General features: G+C 41.4%; 1 protein-coding gene across 1 annotated transcript in view; it reads right to left on the reverse strand.

The window, feature by feature from the left end:
- LOC135196579 (uncharacterized) overlaps positions 1 to 12,918 on the reverse strand; it is a 266,337-nt gene that overhangs the window by 89,072 nt on the left and 164,347 nt on the right. The window lies entirely within an intron of this gene.

Raw genomic sequence — 12,918 nt, forward strand, 5'->3', positions numbered from 1 at the left:
AATATTTGGAAATTTGTGCGCATTTTGAAGCCATATAAGATTCACCTTGGAGTTGATTTTACTGTTGTTGTTATTATTATTTCAAAGGCTAAGGAGCAAACTAAGTATTGAGAGGCGGACATCAGTGTCTTGAGTGGGCAAGTGCCCTTCCCCCCGGCCCCCCTACAAACGACGCCCCTGACAAGGAGTGACGAATATATACACTTCTCAAAATCACGTTCCCCCAGACATCCTGGGTCCAGAAACCCCAGACAATTCATCAAAAAACCAAACGCTTTCATGATAGATACCACTAGACTATCACAGCAACGTCGATATGATTATCATGTGCTTATCGGACGGATCAAGTCTTATCGACGCCTAGACCTACCTGTTTTTTCTAATTGTGGCGATAATTTTAAAAAACAGTCCATTCTGGCCAAAATTATCATGAGTTGATGGTGACACTTTTTTATTTTCCTTCCGCTGTCTATGCTGCTGTATTTTGATTGGTGTTTTAAGTGATAATGATGATAATACGATTAAAAATTTAGGGTATAATAACGTTATAACATCCAAACTCAATATTCCATTTAATTATAATTGACAGATAACTTAGTTGAAATTTGAGGTCATGAGTAAATGGAAAGCATGCATAAAACTTCATTTTTGGGACAGTTAAAAACTTTTGGTTTAACAATGAAATGTTTTTTCAGTAGTTGGTCTAATTTCCTATAAACCAGCTTAGCAGGGAAACAGGCATTGTTAAAAAAGTTAAATAAAAATGTTATTTCATTGTAGAAAACGTTCAAAAGTTTTAACTGTCCCAAAAATGAAGTTTTATGCATGCTTTCCATTTACTCATGACCTCAAATTTCACAAAAAGTTCGCAGAAATCATTCAGGAACATTTTCATGCCATAGACGTAAAACTAATTCCTAAGAACCCTTTCACCATCGGTTCCCTCTTTACCTCGAAGAAACGATTATCGCCTTATATGTCCTCTGGTGTTATTTATAAATATACTTGGCCTGAATGTCAAACAGGGACCATGTGGGATCCACCAGCAGACTCCTTAAGGTGCGTATCGATTCTCATCGTGGCGTAAGCTTCCGTACTGGCAGCAGAATTGCAAACCCAGAACACTCCAATATTCGAAATCACTCCAAAATGTGTAAAACATATATCGATAAAGAAGACTTCTGCATCCAAGGCCATACCACCAACCCGCAGGACCTTGTTATTCTGGAATCTCTCTTTATTAAACAACTTGTTCCGTCGTTGAACACCCATACGTCCTCCTCCCCTCTGTATTTTTCTTGACTTGTGTTGTTTATTTGTTTTTATGTTTACGTTTAGTTTAACGCTGTCACTCCTCTAGGTCGGTCCTTAACCTCTTGGTCTGTAACTCTGTTCACTGCTGCTTTCAATTTTTGTTTATTTTACGTTCATTTATCTTTCATTTAATGTGTGTCCTTTTAAATAATTTAATTCCCTTAATTTTAATGTGTATATTTCGTACACTTTATAAGATTAATTTTTTACCTTTTGCATTTCTGAATTTTTTATTTTTAGTTTTGTTTTTACAATTTTACTAGAAATTTTATTTTTCATTTTAACAGCCTGATGATGTAATTAATTGGATAATTACGAAACGTCGCAATAAAGACAGCCTGTACATCTGTGTGTGTCCTCTTACCTTTATTGATAATTATTAATATGAATTGACTCCTGGCTCCTTGCTCTAAGATATATATATATATATATATATATATATATATATATATATATATATATATATGTGTGTGTGTGTGTGTGTGTGTGTGTGTGTATAGGTATATATATATATATATATTATATATATATATATATAATATATATATATATATATATATATAGGTATATATATATATATATATATATATATATATATATATATATATATATATATATACATATATACAACAACATTTTCGAGCGTAAAAGAGTCATTACACCATTTTAATAGTAATAGTTAAAAGATTATGCAATCATTATTGGCATAAAAAGCTGAGTAAAAGTATAGCAACAATAAGATAAACGATAAAATCTTTAAAATGAATGACAGCAGCATGCTAAAAACAAATTGGTGGGAAAGACGTAACGCCACCTATATTGGCCAATCAAAGCGGTCAGTCCGAACAAGATCTCCGAATATTATGGCATATCTCCTCGTACTAGTTGCTTGCTGGCCAAACCAACCAGATCACCGATTTTACAAGTTAAGTATATCTTAGTTTTACCAGACCACTGAGTTTATTAACAGTTCTCCCAGGGCTAGCCGGAAGGATTGGATATTTTTGTGGCTAGAACGAGACCTACAGCTTATTGTGGGATCCGAACCACATTACATGGAAAAATTAAATTCTATCACCAGACACAAATTTCTCTGATTCCGCGTTGCCCGAGCCGAGAATCGAACTTAGGACCACCGGATTGGTAGCCGAGCGCGAAAACCTCTCGTCCAACGAGGAACTACCGATTGGTACTTTTAGAGAAAAATCAGTATTGAGAATATCTGAGTTAATGGAAATATTTTTAAGGAAACCAGATCTTAATCACCTTGACAATTCATCTTATCCCTCGCTCTTAATATAAATCATTTATTCATTTATTTATAGTGTCAACTTTCCATCTCTATCTTACCAATGTTTTTAGTAAGCTGTTGTCATTCATTGTAAAGATTTTATAATTTATCTTATTGTTGCTGTACTTTTGCTCGGCTTTGTCAGCCAATAATGATTGCATAATCTTTTTAGCTACTACTATTAAAACTCTGTAATGTCTCTTTTAGGCTTGAGAATGTTGTTATGAAGAAACAACGAAACGCGTCGGTAATAAAATGTGGCGTCTCTTACCCTACTAAGCTCTTCTTTTCCTACTGAGACTATATATATATATATATATATATATATTATATATATCTATATATATATATATATTATATATATACTATAATATATATATATTCTGCTTCTTGTATTCCAGAGAGGACTCGAAGTCTCTGATCAATGTCTACTCCGTGTCTCAGTCGAGTAGACCGAATTCAGAGGTCCACACCGGACCTCTCAGTCTCTTAGCCCCTTAACCTACTTACGGACCGCCGTAGAGCAGTGACCATGCCGGCAGAATAAGACCACCTCAATCAAAATCGACCACCATTCACTAAATAAGGTCAGCGTGTGTCGCGCGATCAATCTGAGTTGACCTTTCCCCCGTCCTATAATAGATTCACATCAACCGTGCATTTGGTGTCTAGGCCAGTCCCTTACGACGCTCCTGATTGGCTGTTGATAAGTCAATCACAGGGCTGGAAACTCCCAGTCTCTCTCGAGAGTTCACATGGGTAGGATTTATGCACCTCTCATGAGGGATACGTCTTTCAAAAGTCTCCCTCAGGAGAGGTGGAACATAGATCCTGCCTATGTGAACTCTCGAGAGAGACTGAGAGTTTCCAGCCCTGTGATTGGCTAATCAACAGCCAATCAGGGTGCGTCGTAAGGGACTGGCCTAGACATCAAATGCACGGTTGATGTGAATCTGCTATAGCTATTAATCTGTTGACTCCCAGAATCTTGGAAAACAAAGTGCAAATGTGGAGTCCTTAGGGAAGATCATATCTCACAGTTCTACGCAAAACGCCAACAGTGGTAATGTGTTACCTCCTAAGTAATAAAATTTCATGACAGACAGAAATGAATTTACGATAAATATAAAAGTGCATTAGCATATGTCAGCAATCACATGAACTTACAGAGAAAACTAATATATATATATATATATATATATATATATATATATATATATTGTTACGTATATAGGGCCTTGAGAGAAGCTAGATACGTAAACGGAAGTAATTTAGGGATTTCAAGAGGGAATTGCTTGAACTTACCGTAAACTTTCTTTAGAGGGAAGGTCGCCAGAAAACTCAGCTCGTTACTTTAAACTATTTATTTACAAAAAGGCCCGTGCTGGCCTGGAGAAAAGTTAAATGATATTGGCCTCCCCCCATTTTGGGGCTTATAGTCTCATTCAAATTCAAGCTGATTTTCATTCACTTGGGTTAATGCACACTTGCGGCAGAGACGGACGTGACTCATTGGAATCTGGAAAAGAATCCCAGATTAAACGAGATAAAAAGGAAAAATGACTTCTTGCTTTGATTAAGGCTGATTAGTTCTCTAACATTGGGGAAGGTAAACTCGAATGGTTCACTGAGGTATGCACGAAAACTAGGTCTTTAACAAGTCACAAAGGGGAGCACATGGCCCGATGAGGACAAAGGGCTTCTGATGTAGAAGGGGTAAAAATAAGAATTGAAAATGAATTTAGCAAGAGTCGTATGGTAGTAAAAGGTGCTGGGTTGAAGTTTACACTTTCAGACGTACCTTTATGCAATATTCTGTGTATCCTTGTAGAAGAATGCGGCCTGACCTCTGTTCAGGTCTGGGGTTCGTGTCCACCAGTACGACGTGGGTAGGCCTAATTGTTTTGGGAGGCTGGCAATTTGACCTCTGTCCGAGATCACGTCTCGCAGCCGACTGAGACAGAATTCAGTTGGGTTGCTTGGGGGTTGGAGGTCAGCTTAACCCCCCACGATCAAGGCAAATCCTGGAAAACAAGCATACAGCCAGCAGAGGGGTCACAGGAAAGAGAGCTTAAGGTATAGGTCTAAGAAGTACCAATCTGCCTACACCCTTCCCTTTTGAGATACGTCCCTACAGCTGATAAAAGACTCTTAACCCCCCAACTGGGGAACTTCCTATCTCTAGCTGGCGGGTTTTGGTTTCCCGCGGTTACTAAAAATCAGCTGATATTCTAAAGAAATGGCTGCCGTTTTCCAAATCAAATTATTTAGTTAATGGCGGGGTAGACGAACGATCTATAAACGTCACAATATATATATATATATATATATATATATATATATATATATATATATATAGTTTTTTTTAAATCACATTAACACATATTTGGTCTATCACAAATCACCACAGGTTAGAAAAAAAAAAAGATTAGAACGTAGGCTTTAACCAGTTTCGACTTTATTTGCGTGCCATTAACGTCAATAGTTTGAAAATAAAGTCGAAACAGGTCAGGCCATGCACCCATGCAGTCTTTTTTTTAGCTGTGGTAATATATATATATATATATATATATATATATATATATATATATATATATATATATATATATATCAGCATGAAGGTGGACTATTAGAAACGTTGCAATTCATTACAATTCTTTATTTCTACATTTCGTAATATCATTATTACATCTTCAGGGAATCTGTTAAACAATAAATAAAATTACTTAAAAATTACTTTAAAAATTACTCTAAAATTCAACGTTTGTAAATTACAACACAATTAAAAAAAACATACAGAAACTAAAAAAAAAATAAATAAATAAAAATAAAAAGACCAAAGACCGCTAACCAACCTTATGCCGAGAAGGCAAGAGACAGAATGACAAAAAAAAACAAATAAAAGTTAGCTCAGGTACAGTTGTGTGGAGGAGTCTGGGTATTTTTAACTGGGGAACCAGTTGTTTAATAAATAATGACTCTAGTCATTATTTATTAAACACTGTTCCCCAGTTAAATACCCAGACCCTCTCCACACAACTGTACCTGAGCTAACTTTTATTTGTTTTGTCATTCTGTCTCTTGCCTTCTCGGCATAAGGTTGGTTAGCGGTCTTTGGTCTGGTTTTTTTTTTTTTTTTTTTCGTTTCTGTATGTTTTTTTTTTTTAATTGTGTTGTAATTTACAAATGTTGAATTTTAGAGTAATTTTTAAAGTAATTTTCAAGTAATTTTAAAGTAATTTTATTTATTGTTTAACAGATTCCCTGAAGATGTAATAATGATATTACGAAACGTAGGAATAAAGAAATTGTAATGAATTGCAACGTTTCTAATAGTCCACCTTCATGCTGATTGTGTCCTACTGGCCGTCGCCTTCCTCTGTCTCCTGATATATATATATATATATATATATATATATATATATATATATATATATATATATATATATATATATATATATATGTATATATATATATATATGATATATTGTTACGTATATAGGGCCTTGTGAGAGACTAGATACGTAAACGGAAGTAATTTAGGGATTTCAAGAGGGAATTGCTTGAACTTACCGTAAACTTTCTTTAGAGGGAAGGTCGCCAGAAAACTCAGCTCGTTACTTTAAACTATTATTTACAAAAAGGCCCGTGCTGGCCTGGAGAAAAGTTAAATGATATTGGCCCCCACGTTGGGGCTTATAGTCTCATTCAATTCAAGCTGATTTTCATTCACTTGGGTTAATGCACACTTGCGGACAGAGAGACGGCACGTGACTCCATGGAATCTGGTGGAAAGAATCCCAGATTAAACGAGATAAAAGGAAAAATGACTTCTTGCTTTGATTAATTAATTCTCTAATACTGGGGAGGGGGAAGGAACTTTTAAGGTTTCACTGAAGTATGCAATGACTCCATTGGTCTGGGACGATCACACAAGGGGAAGCATGCGGCCATGAGGCAGTGAGAGGGAACAAAGGGATGAATTCCTTTTGTTGCTGGAAATTGAATTGGGAGAGTGAGGATCACAATGATAATAGGTTGGGAGAGACTGGCAATATGCTGTTCCACAAGACGTACCTGGATGTCGTGTTCAGTGTGGACCTTTGAAGAAAATGTGGCTCTTTGTAGGAAAGTATGGGGCCCCTTTGTCTGAGGCCTGGGTCATCAGCGCGCCACTCACGCCCTGGGTAGGCCTAAAGGAAGGCAGGTAATTTGACCTCTGTCCGAGATCACGTCTCGCAGCCGACTGAGGCAGAATTCAGTTGGGTTGCTTGGGGGTTGGAGGTCAGCTTAACCCCCAACGATCAAAGGCAAATCCTGGAAAACAAGCATACAGCCAGCAGAGGGGTCACAGGAAAGAGAGCTTAAGGTATAGGTCTAAGAAGTACCAATCTGCCTACACCTTCCTTTTGAGATACGTCCTACAGCTGATAAAAGACTCTTTTCCCCCAACTGGGGAACTTCCTATCTCTAGCTGGCAGGTTTTGGGTTTTCCCGCGGTTACTAAAAATCAGCTGATATTCTAAAGAAATGGCTGCCGTTTTCCAAATCAAATTATTTAGTTAATTGCGGGGTAGACGAACGATCTATAAACGTCACAGCTCCCCCTGTTAAGAAGGCATTCACTCCCTTTCGGGTGTGAAGGTCTTGGCTTAAATAAATTGATCGTCTCGACTACCCCGTTCTCCTATTCCAATTTGAAGTTTTTTTTTTTTTTTTTTTTTTTTTGAGCAGGGATACAGCTAACTACAGTGGCCTACCTAACTTATAGGCAAAGATGCTAAGTGTACTAACTTAATATAGTGATGTAGTCTAGCCTAATAATAACTACAGGTTGTCTTGTGACGACAGTCTACTCTACCCCTAGATAAGGTTACTTGAAAATTCTACTTGCTACTAACTAATGCCCTGGTACTAAATTCAGTTAGCCTAACCTACTCAATACAGTTAAATGAAGACGCAATCATTCCAGAGTGTGGTACGCACAGCAGCAGTTCAGCAACGGAATTGTTAAAATACATAATGAGAGGTAATGATGCGTTGGGGATGATGAGTGGTTAATTTACCAGGAGGGAAATGCAATGAGGTAATTATGACATTTACATGAGTGTTAGTATCACAATTTCTAGGGGTTAGAGGGTTAGTGCTACTGGCAGAGATCAGGCTGGCTACCTTCTCTGGGTAGGTGCCAGGATCATTCTGCAAATGAATGCGACACTGTACCTCGGGCACAGGTGTCAAGGAGAGCATGTGGCTCTTTTGTTAGTATGTTAATGACTGGTTACGTCCCTTCTTCTTCTTCTTCTTATTCCTCCAGGACCTGGCTATACCAGTCCTAGGAGTAGACGAAGGCACAGACTCTGGGGCAAGGACCAAGAGAAACGCCGGCAGGAGCAGAGGCAGTGGTAGCCTGAGGGATTTCAGGAGAACACCCTACTCGGTATCTGCAGCAACTGTCGTAGAGGTGGAACCTACTGCAGGGGAGGCCCTCACTTCGGCTGCTGCGGCAGCCGTCGTAAGGGGAAAACTCCAGGCTGACTCCTGGTCGGGCAGTTCCTGGTTTTCCAGAGGAGGTATGAAGGTTAGGTCTGCCGGAGGTTCATCCTCGGGCGACAGTGGTGAGGGTGAAGAAGACGGAACTAGTGATTGGCCATGGGCTGCGGTAAGCTCCATGCCTGTTGGAGGATCTCCTGTAGGAGGATCCTTGGGTAGGTTAAGCGCCGGCACTAGCTGCGGGGCCAGGCGCAGAAGTCAAGTTCTGTGGTGGCTCTACGTCCAGGCTGGACGGAGCTTGGCACTGCTCAGTGCTGCCAAGTGGCACTGGCAGAGAGTTGAGGTCGACTGGACCTGTGACGGGTACCGGAGGTGCAATACCTCTCAGCGTGCCCTTGGAAATGGGAGACAGAGGCTCCTGTCTCTTGTTGAAGGCTAGGCCTTGTGGAAAATGGACAGTGTCTGCTGCTGGTAGTTTGCTAGGGCACCTAGGCCAATTAGTAGAGTGCCCTATTACGTTACAGGTTTTGCAACGGAACTGCGAATGGTCAATCTCCCTCCTTGGTAACGGGGGAGAACTGTTGGTGGACTACTTCCTAGAGGAAGTAGAATTTCGATGACTCCTTGCCTTGGAGTGATTTGTTGTGGGGTTAGGACCCCTAGGCTTTTTGGAATGCGAGGGAGACTTCATGTCTTGCCCTAGGAGGAGGTCGTAACCTCCTGGAATGTAGCTTGCAACTGCAAGGGTACAAACTTTGGAGAAGTGAGGTCTAGTGACCCTCAATTGGACGGTCGGAAGGATCAGTTTAATGTGATTGATACCTTCAATGGTGATCAATCGACGTCTATCAACATTAGCCCCTCGGGGAATTCTGTCTTCCCCGTATCAGGGAGATTTGAAGCGCCGAGTCGTCGTAGGCTCTGACGTGGCTTGGCTGATAATGGCTTTGGAGGGGTGCGACGGTTATAGGGCCCTTAGCTGGGGGTCCTAGAGAAGAAGGATTGGTGACGGCCATTGCGATGGCCGGAATATTGTGGTTCGCGCACCCTCCGTAATTTGCAGACATGTGACCCTTGCGGCCACAGTCTCGGCAGAACTTGTTCCAGAACCTCTTCCGTGGCACTGGATGATAAGGCCGAGATGGCCCCACAGGTTGCGAATCTGCGGAGTCACCAAGGCTGGCAGTGTGCTCTGGCACAGGTGAAGAGTCCTCTCTGGCAGTGATGTGAACTTGGGAGGGGGGTTAAGGCAAACCTCCGTTGAATCATCCTCGGAAGCAAGTCCGGGGTTAACTGGTGGGCTTACCTCTTCCAAAGTGGAGGAGGTAGGCGGTAAAATGGTAAGAGGCTGAGATTGATGCGGGAGAAACGTCTGGCTCTGACACTGGGTCAGGGCCAGGTTCACAAATAAAAGGGATGTCTGGGACATCGGAGGCACTAGCCTCTGAATCTAAAATTGAGGGTTGATTATGAGGCATGCTGCAGGGATCCGGTGCATCTGGTAGTGGGAGCTGCGTCCAGGGGAGATACGGCTTAAGTAGATCTCGGCCCAATATTACCTGATAAACATCATGGAATTGGTCAACTACGCCCAGGCGGCACAATGTGGTTTCCTTGGTCACCTGGTCCAGAAAGGGCATTTTTACATTCAGAAGGGACCGAAGGAACAGAATAGAGGTTACCGTCAATCCATTCCAACTGAATTTCTTCGTTGTTCGTCTGGATTTTGGACACCCCTAGGCAATGACTTTCTGGAAATAAGGGAGACCTGGGCTTCGGTGTCGGCCATGACTTGTACCCACTGATAGGCCGTAGGAGACTGTTCATCAGGCAGGGCTACATGGTAGCCTTGGAGAAGTTCACCCTGGAAGCTCTCCTCCCAAGGTAGAGACCGACTTGGGCACTGGTCGGAATCCACAGCATGCCCACGCACACAACAAGTGGTGCAGAACCTCCGCAACCACCTCTTACCGGGAGTCCAGCTCATGGTCTGGGGCTTGGAAACTAGCAGAGAGATTGCGTTCACTAGGAGAGCTAGCTCATGCTTTCTTTCTCTTCTTCTCTTTCCTTCCTCGCTGCTTCTTTCTTTCTTTTCTCTGCTTCTCCGGCTTTCTCCTCTGATTCTCTTTTCTTCCCTTTCTTGCAGGCAGCGCAGCAGCCTGCTGCGCCTTTATCCACTGGTCACAAGTGCTGGTCCATGTAACCGGCTCCTTGCCAGAGTTATGAGGGCTCCGAGCTTCTCTAGCTCTCTGGCAAAGAAGTCGCGGGAAGCAGGGGAAGACATTCCCTTAGGCTGCAGTAGAGGCTCGGAGGAAAATGAAATAATGGCCAGGAAAGGGTACTGAATGGAATAGGAGTGCCTACTGTGGAAAGTGGCACTCACTTGGAAATGGGGTTCTGCGACGTGGTAAGGAAAAGTCTGAAAAGACTGGGTGCTCGGTGGCACTTTGTGGATGCACCTTCTGATGAGGTGAAAAGAAAAAATCGAATGCAGTGTGCGGCGTAACGTCACACTTAAGGGCGTTCCTAAGTTGGGAGACGCTGGAATGGGCTACCTGTAGTCCAATACAGGTGCACGGCACTTATGAGGAGGCGTTCCCTTGGTTCAGTGATCCAAATGGCGGATACTTTAATGAATTGGACGTTCCGTAAGGACGGACACGCAGATATAGGGCTACCTGTACGTCTGTACAGGTGCTCAGATGGCACTTCGGGAGGCGTTCCCTTTGATTGGTCCGAAGGATCACTGACCCTTGTACACGGACATTAATGACTTGGGCGTTCCGTAAGGGACGGACAACGCAGGTTTAATGGCTACCTGTACGGCCTGTACAGGTGCAATGGCATTTATGGAGGCGTTTTTTTTTTCCTTGGAGCACTGGTATCGTGCTGGTGTGTCCCGGACACTACCTGCAGTATACTTAAATATACTGAAGTGAAATGGCACTGCTCATGGCAGAGTGTAATAGTGGAGGAGAGAAAGTAAAAGGTGGGAGTACTTCAGCAGCCAGTCGATGGACAGTGTCAAGAATTAGTGGCACTGTAAAATGGTAAGACCTGACGTGCACTGGTGGTGGCCAGTCCTAAACTGGTAACGACTTCCCTGTCTGGAAGTAATGAATTGGCGTGGCACCCTGTGCGAGTTGTGCTTGCGGTATACGCAAGTCTTTTTGTGATAAAAAAATAAAAAGAACAAGACCACTCGGGCAACGACAGGTAATGATAATTTTAGGAATGCTCAGTCCCTCGCTGAAGTACCCGATAAATGAAATAAATAAATGCTTGCAAACTGCAATGGACACAGGCGTACGTATCACGCTGTGTAAATGAAAGACACAAGAGGACTAAAATATGTTAATTCTGCATGCTATAATTAATGGTAAGATGTAGTACTCTTGGCTTCGTGAATACTGTGTTCTCCTGTCTCTCTCTCTCCTTTCTCTCTCTCTCGTCTCTCTCTCTCTCTCTCTCTCTCTCTCTCTCTCTCTCTCTCTCGGAGAGGGTGAAAAATGATATGTGAATGAACTCCCTTATATTTGAATTGAACTACTAATGTTCGTTTAATATGACGCAACTTGCGTTAATGATTTACTTACGTTAACGTTTTTATGAAAGAATTGCTTTTGGATAACGTTTTATGAAAATGATAACGCGCTCGTGTTGAACGATTTTTTACGTTAATGTTAGCGGCTTGCGCTTATGAAATGATTTGCGTTTCAATATGAATTTTACAAAGACGCGTTTTACGTTAACAATTCTTGCAAGTGACCTCACTTTTAAGATTTACGTTAACTTTACGTAAGGACGTGAAAAATTACGGTAAGGATTTGAAAACGATGTTAGCAAACAATTGTAAATGAGGTTACGTTAAGTGCGAAGTGAAATGAAACTTCGCTCAGAACGAGCGAGTGAGGTGAGCGATGCGAGGTGAAACACGGGAGCGAGCTGACCAGCGCGGGCGAATCAGCTGATTCTCTGTAAATGCGAAGGCAATTTACAACACAAATACTACTTTCTTATTCAAGGCGAATTACGTTAATTTTTCTGGCAGGACGATAGATACTAGTACAGACATTGATATTATTTACGTTAAAACTTCGTGACTTACGTTACTTTGCTTAAATTGTTTAGGTAATGTTTAAAGGGATAAAAACATGGCTGCCGCTGTGAATGAGACGAAGGTTGGTTGAGACCGCGCAGGCGCGAGAGAGCGCGAAGCTGAATTAGCCGAGAGGTAAGCGGTTACCAACACTTGGAATGAAAACTAAGTTAAAATGGATTCCCTAACATATCACAGACAAAAGAATTGTCCACTTCTTTTGGCCGTAACTTATTAGTTAAAACAACCTCCTAACTAAGCTAGGCTTTTCAAACACAGCAATAAACCCTGGCAAAGCACTTCCTAGTTTTGATCTGGTTCTTTCTGGCATCTATTCTACACCACGTGCTCTGTCTCGTCCGACGAGGACAGCACAAAGTAACAGAGAATTCGCGGGGCAAAATCGTTTGCTCGCCGCTAAAAATAAAGCTCTGGCGCATATTCGCCGTTACAATAATAAGATTTCTACCTACGCTCTTTTAAAACACTTCTACAATAAAATACTTAAACGTACCTTAAGCTAACATTGGTTATAGAATAATCATATTAATGAATGGAATACCTTACCGTGAGTCAGTGTGTCTTCTTTCCCTGCAAGTGTGCTTGATTTACGTTTTGTAAAATAATTTACAGTTTACGTTTTACAACGGATAACGCGATTTACAAGCTTTTTTAAAGCAAGCTAGGTTCGATCCTGGCAAGGTCGCCAATGTTACGTATA

This window comes from Macrobrachium nipponense, chromosome 18, assembly GCF_015104395.2.
Source record: "Macrobrachium nipponense isolate FS-2020 chromosome 18, ASM1510439v2, whole genome shotgun sequence".
In the NCBI taxonomy this organism is placed as follows: Eukaryota; Metazoa; Arthropoda; class Malacostraca; order Decapoda; family Palaemonidae; genus Macrobrachium; species Macrobrachium nipponense.